Below are 6,000 nucleotides of genomic sequence, written 5' to 3'. Positions count from 1 at the left end.
CCGTATACTACTATCCCTGTATGGATGTGATATGATTTCTATCTTTGTTGTCGGTCTGGCTCAGGTTGAACTCTTTGTGAAACATAAACAAACACAAACAATGAATGCCACAGAACTTTCTTTTATTATGAAGTTTGACAGTCAGTTATAACGGAAAAAGAACATAAAAAAAAAACTATTTCAATGTAGATTTTCTTTAGGGCTTTATTACGTGGTATCGGATGGGTGAATAAATACTTCCCGATACCGATAGTAGTATCGGAGCCGAAACCGATACTGGTATCGGTATCGGAACATCTCTAGGAGAAATACATGAATAACAAAAACAGTAGGACTACATACAAACCAATATCTCCAGAGCCTTTTTTTCTCTTCTCCCAGGTTTTAGAAGATAACTGGCTAGGCTAATATATATGTTTCACATGTAAACAGCCATCTCAGTCTTTGAGCATCGTGTAGCCTATATTTACAAAAATTAATAGGCTATCTGTGTATATCTTACTAAACAACAAGGCATTACGCTCTTGGGGGCATTAGGCATCGCTAACGTTATGGTGGCAAAATACATTAACACAATATATGCTATGGCGATTTAATTTGATTTAAACGTACAAATGATTGGCTTATCGTATGCATGCAGCCACAACAGCAACAAAAAAAAGAAAACTAGAAAAGTTTATTTAGGCTCTTTCTACATGGGGGGCAGCTCAGACAATCAGGGCCAACGGGCTGTTGCCCAGGCAACAATAGCCCGTCCCTGCGCTGTTGGCTGTTGACAATAAAAAAGACTAGTAGTAGTGGCGGTGTTGCTGTACGTTGCTTATAGCTAATTTGGCCAGCAGAGGGCGCTGAATCTCCATGTTGTAACTGAAATGCTGCTTGCACCGACCTGTCATTTGTTCCCAGCTTGTAAAAGTCAGCCAGATACCAAAACAGGTAAGCAGCCAGTTGAAACAGTGAGTCATAGAATGCTTGTTAGCCTAGCCTAAATGAGGCCAATCGGCTGTTGCTTGCTATTGAAATTAGCATAGGCCTACTTAATGACAGTAACGTTAGCCTAAAAGACATCCTACAGTCTGGCAGCGAATTAGCTAGCTAATCAAAGAGGTGAAATGTGGAATAATAATAATAATAATGTTGATCTGCATCTACTGAAGGGGAGAACTAGGCTATAGCTAAGTACACCTGATGGGGAAAAGGGGTGAGGAATAGGGGGAGAAAGGGGTATGGGTAGAAAGAGAGAGTGGAGGAAAAGTGTAGCCTATAAAGGAGGAAGAAAAGAGGGAGGAAGAGAAGAAAGGAGGAAATGAAGAGAGTGTGAAGTGGAAGGGGGAGGAAAGGCAGAAATAGGAGGAGGGGTACGATGGATGAGGAAAAGGACGCAGAAAAGAGTAGGGGTGCGGAGGAGAGTATGGAGGAAAATGATGGGAGGGGGGAGGAGGAGGAGAAGAGGGAGGAGCAGAAGGGAGGCTGGCACTCAGTCTGTTCGCCCAGCAGCAGCAGGACAATGGACTGTCTCCACTACGGATCCTAACGGGCACCGGGCTGTTTCTGGCAAAGTGGAATATAAGGTATGGTTGACGGAGCGAAGCGGCGCACAGAGTCTCAGATGGTCTCGGCGTTAACACGGTTTAACCTGCGTTAAAAATGTGCCGTTTGTCTGTGAAAGAGGAGAGGCTGCAGGAAGGAAGCGACGCAGCGCAGCAGACAGACACCCAGCAGGGCCTGTCGTCCGTCTGCCTCTGGGTCCTAAACGTGCCGGTGACACGTTAAAACAGACACAACTATGACTGTTAACTGTTAATCTCGGTAGCTGCTGGATTTTATTGACGTGATAAATCACAGCAGTAAAAAACACATTGGGAATGCCCGCGCATCGTCCTCTCTTCTCCAGAAAGAACGTCACGCCAAACTCTCCAACAAATCTCGCTGTTTTAAATTCCCGTGCTTACATGTAAGAGGAAACCCCTCCAAGGATGTGAACTAAGATGTATTTGGTTACGCCGGGGTCTTCTTCTGATTTCGGCGTATGAGTGATTTATCAAACCCTGTTTAATTCAAATTAGAATCGAATCTTGGTGCGCGAGCACCGAGCGTGTCGCCTTCCGCTAAGGTGTATTTTGACGGAAGGGAAATACGGTGTCAACACGCGAACAACAAATAATAGACCTTTTTAACTGTAGTAAACGCTGCTCTGTGTATTACATGCACGCCGAATTAACGAGTGGCTTGTAGGGATTCGCAGTAGCTGTTCATTTTTATGTGGTTACGATACATTTGTGCTCCAAGAGCAACGGCACAATGCTTACTATGTTTTTGGATGGGAGTTCGGAGCTAGCAGCATGTGTCGGGTATGCCAACAAAGCGTCTCTCTAGCCAGCAGCAGCAGGAGCACGCAGTGTGTTTTCTGCCAGAACCGTTGCACTAGGCCAGGCCTGGGAGCCTCCTCGACAGATGCAGGGATTGTGGGGTGAATAGATGGAGTCATTCATTGTAGTTGCCATAATATGCCTTCTGTTGAACACTGCGTGTGACGCACATAGACAGGCAGAGATACGGAGATGTTGTGCAGGCATGGAGACTTAAGGACTTATTACTCATATGTCTGAACGGGCAGCATATTACCATTGTAGAAGCATACAGCAGTGGCTGCAGTGTCTGTCTCAGACTGTTTTGACCACAAACAAACACACACACACACACACACACACACACACACACACACAGATGTGAGTTGTTAAACAGAGCTCCTCAGTGCTGCAGTATATGATGAGACAAGGTCATGTTTGCCATATTAACCAACCACTCCTTACATTGTGACACATGTCATTTAGAAAAATCATAGGCAGACTGTTTGTTTGTGGTATATAGCCTGTATTTAGTGAAGGGAGGGGCTGTTCTCCCATCAATAGATTATAAGTCAATAGTCATTTACCTCCATATGCTGAGGATGATTGGTGCAGGCAGGCAGTGGTTGGGCTGTAAATGGTTTTATTTTAGATTGTATTGACCTGACTGAGACGGCGTGTTTGTGTGTAACATTCGTGGGAGGAGGAAGGTAGCTCTGGGTAAATGCAATACATTGGAATCTGGTTACAAAATACTGTAGATAAGTCAGTGTTGACGGAAGGAGCCCAACATACTATATTCTGTAATGAACCAACGTTTCTTAATTTTCTCTAAAGATGAGTCAGATTAGTTAGTGTAAGAAGACCCGGGTTGTAATGAACAGGAATTATTCTTTAACTCCGCACTGTCCTCAGGTTTGTTTTGGCTGGGCGAGAGTGATGCTTGATAATGTCCCCATCTTCAAACAGGACAACCAAAGTGCAGTTAGGAGTGAGAGAACACAGACCAAATGACAGGAGCCAAACCCAAACCGCAAAGGATTAGGGGTAGAAGGAGACAAATGAAGTTGTTCTTGGAAAGACAGGGAGTGTAAAATTCAATCTGGGCTCATGCTGTTTCTTTCTTAGCTGGTAGGAACACCAACGAAGAAGAGACGGATAGTTCTGTCCGTCATGCTGAGTCTGAGTTTTGGAGACAGATTTTGTGTGTGTGTCTGTGTGTGTGCGTCTGTTTATCTGTTAGACGAGGAGCCACCAAATTCTCCACAATGACAGGAGTGTGTGTGTGTGTGTGTGTGTGTGTGTGTGTGTGTGTGTGTGTGTGTGTGTGTGTGTGTGTGTGTGTGTGTGTGTGTGTGTGTGTGTGTGTGTGTGTGTGTGTGTGTGTGTGTGTGTGTGTGTGTGTGTGTGTCATTGGTTTTGCGCACTTAAGTTCACATGATCAGTGTGTGAGAGTCTACTATTTAGCAAGACGTCACAAGACATACTGTGGTCGCGGTGTTTGTGTGTCTCTCTGTGTTGGTCCCATCATGGTCAGCTGTGCCATCTGGAGTCAGTATACAAGAACATAAGCAGTCTTTCCTATATTCCCCAGAATGCCTGTCAGCAATGTTTTCAACAATGTTTGTTTTATCTTAAAAGTTTTACTTGCCTGAAGACGGTTCCATTCTGTGACATTACAGCGTCCGTCCTATCAATATACAGTCTGTTAGCGTTGCCTTGGAAAAGGATGTAAACAACCACACAAACAGCAACATGATCCAACGTGTTTTATCCACTTTCAGTTCAGATGCATGTTGCAGCATTTTATTGCAAAGTGTTTGCACTACTTGGATGAATGCGTGGAGTTTTTTTGCAAACCTTAGAATAGTTGTTAGAAAGTGAAGCTGAAATGTGAAGTTGATTGACAGAAAATTGAGCGTAAACGATTTTGATAATTGTTTAATCCACCACGAGTTTGGCATTCACGGATTTGAGTTAAATGTCTCGACAACTATTAAAGAATGAAATTTGGTGCACGTTCCCCTCATGATGAATTGTAATAACTCGTGGTGATGCCTTAACTTTCAGCACCGTCACCAGGTAAAAACTGTAAATTGTTATTGGAATATGGTAAACCTACCTGATGAGCATCAGCATGCTAGCTTTGTCATTGTGTGCGTGTTAGCATGCTAACATTAACACTCACAGCAGTGCTGTACAGCCTAGCATAGCTGCTAGCATGGACTTGACTTGTTCACTATTTTCTGCCCTTTTTATAGACCCAACGATGAATCAATTCATTGAGAAAATAATTTCCAGATTAATCAATGGTTATAGTCTTAGTTGCAGCCCTGGTTCGAACATATGTTTACTGGTGCAAACTGTGCTCCAGGCTGCACTGAAGCTTGTTTGAAAACCTTGTAATGTACATCACTGCTGCATGGATCTTCATCCAGACACAACCACAGATCTCAAAAGCCAGTGGAACGTTTCTGTACCAGCTTATTCAGAGCAAAACTCTTTATGAGGACCAACTTAACACACCATCAATTGATGATGAAATTACACAAAGCTGTTGTGGGGCACCCTCATTTTGGTCTCTTGTAGTCTCACATTGCCAGACTTACTCCACAGCACTGCGGAGTACGGTCTGGCTACACCACACATACATTCCTGGATAGGAGAACAAAAAACACTCTGGGTTGTTTGCGGGTTTTTTTTTTTAAAACCAATCCCAATTGTCTTGGGCGGCATTAAGCTCCAGACGCAGTAACCGTGGCTCTACAAAATAGCCTCGCGAAGGAACTTGTTTTGGTGGAACCTTTGCACCCGGCAAAAGAAAACACCACGTACAATATTAAATGAAGTTAACTGTTCACACAATACAGTAACGTGAGCTATTTAAATCAGCTAGATACATGGTTAAACCTCATTTTCTCTTACCAGTGTATCACCATGTGTATTTTGTCAATACCTAGGCTAATCCCTGCCAATGGGTCCTAAAACGTCCCAGTTAAAGAGTAAATGCCGTAAACCTATTCTTTGTAAATATTTACAATTATTCCCCAAAAGAAAAAGCAGTCCTGCCTAGTTGCACGATCATATTTTGGTCAGAACTTGCCATTTTCAGCGTGTAGCTTGCTAGCTCGGAGATTGTGGTTGTTGTTTCCCGTAGCAAACGGAGTTTAGGAATGGCAACACAGAGAGAGTGGCCGGATGTTCCGCCGATTATCCTGGAAATGAACTGTTGTTGGTCCAGACTGGGTCTCTTTGGTCTAAACAGGGTAAAACTTTTTCACTTTAGTATTTGACTTGTTCAGACTCAAAGAAACAAAGCACAATGCGAGAAAGACTGTACATTATCAGACTTCTTCAGATTTGGTTTGTTGTTGTTGAGTGTTGAATCGAAAGAAGCACACGCTGTATTATTGTGACAATGTACTGTATGTATCGGTATGAAGCTTCACACATCTGCTGTGAATTTTCACACAAACCCCACAGTCTGTCTGTTGGAAAAATGAGATATGTCTCTGGCTCCGTCCACATTTGATAAAGTAACCGTCTGAGTTGCAAAACCTATTTATCTTTCTTTTCGTTTAAAGTGGCCAACAGCTAGATCCTTGTGTTATTAGTATGGTGCTTAGCCCTACTTGCTGTGGTGTTCTGCGTG

General features: G+C 43.2%; 1 protein-coding gene across 5 annotated transcripts in view; it reads left to right on the top strand.

Moving 5' to 3' along the window:
• Nucleotides 1-797: 797 nt before the first annotated feature.
• Nucleotides 798-6,000, top strand: part of LOC120575189 (neurabin-2-like) — a 37,690-nt gene continuing 32,487 nt past the window's right edge. For 4 of the 5 annotated variants that reach the window (XM_039825851.1, XM_039825852.1, XM_039825853.1 and 1 more), the window contains exon 1: nucleotides 1,451-1,571. The gene's annotated coding sequence lies outside the window, so the exon portion shown is untranslated. Of the gene's footprint in view, nucleotides 937-1,450; nucleotides 1,572-6,000 lie in introns of those variants that run through there. The other variant, XM_039825850.1, reaches the window with a different exon arrangement.

Source organism: Perca fluviatilis, chromosome 15 (assembly GCF_010015445.1).
Source record: "Perca fluviatilis chromosome 15, GENO_Pfluv_1.0, whole genome shotgun sequence".
Taxonomy (NCBI): domain Eukaryota; kingdom Metazoa; phylum Chordata; class Actinopteri; order Perciformes; family Percidae; genus Perca; species Perca fluviatilis.
This window is presented reverse-complemented; position numbering and strand designations above follow the sequence as displayed.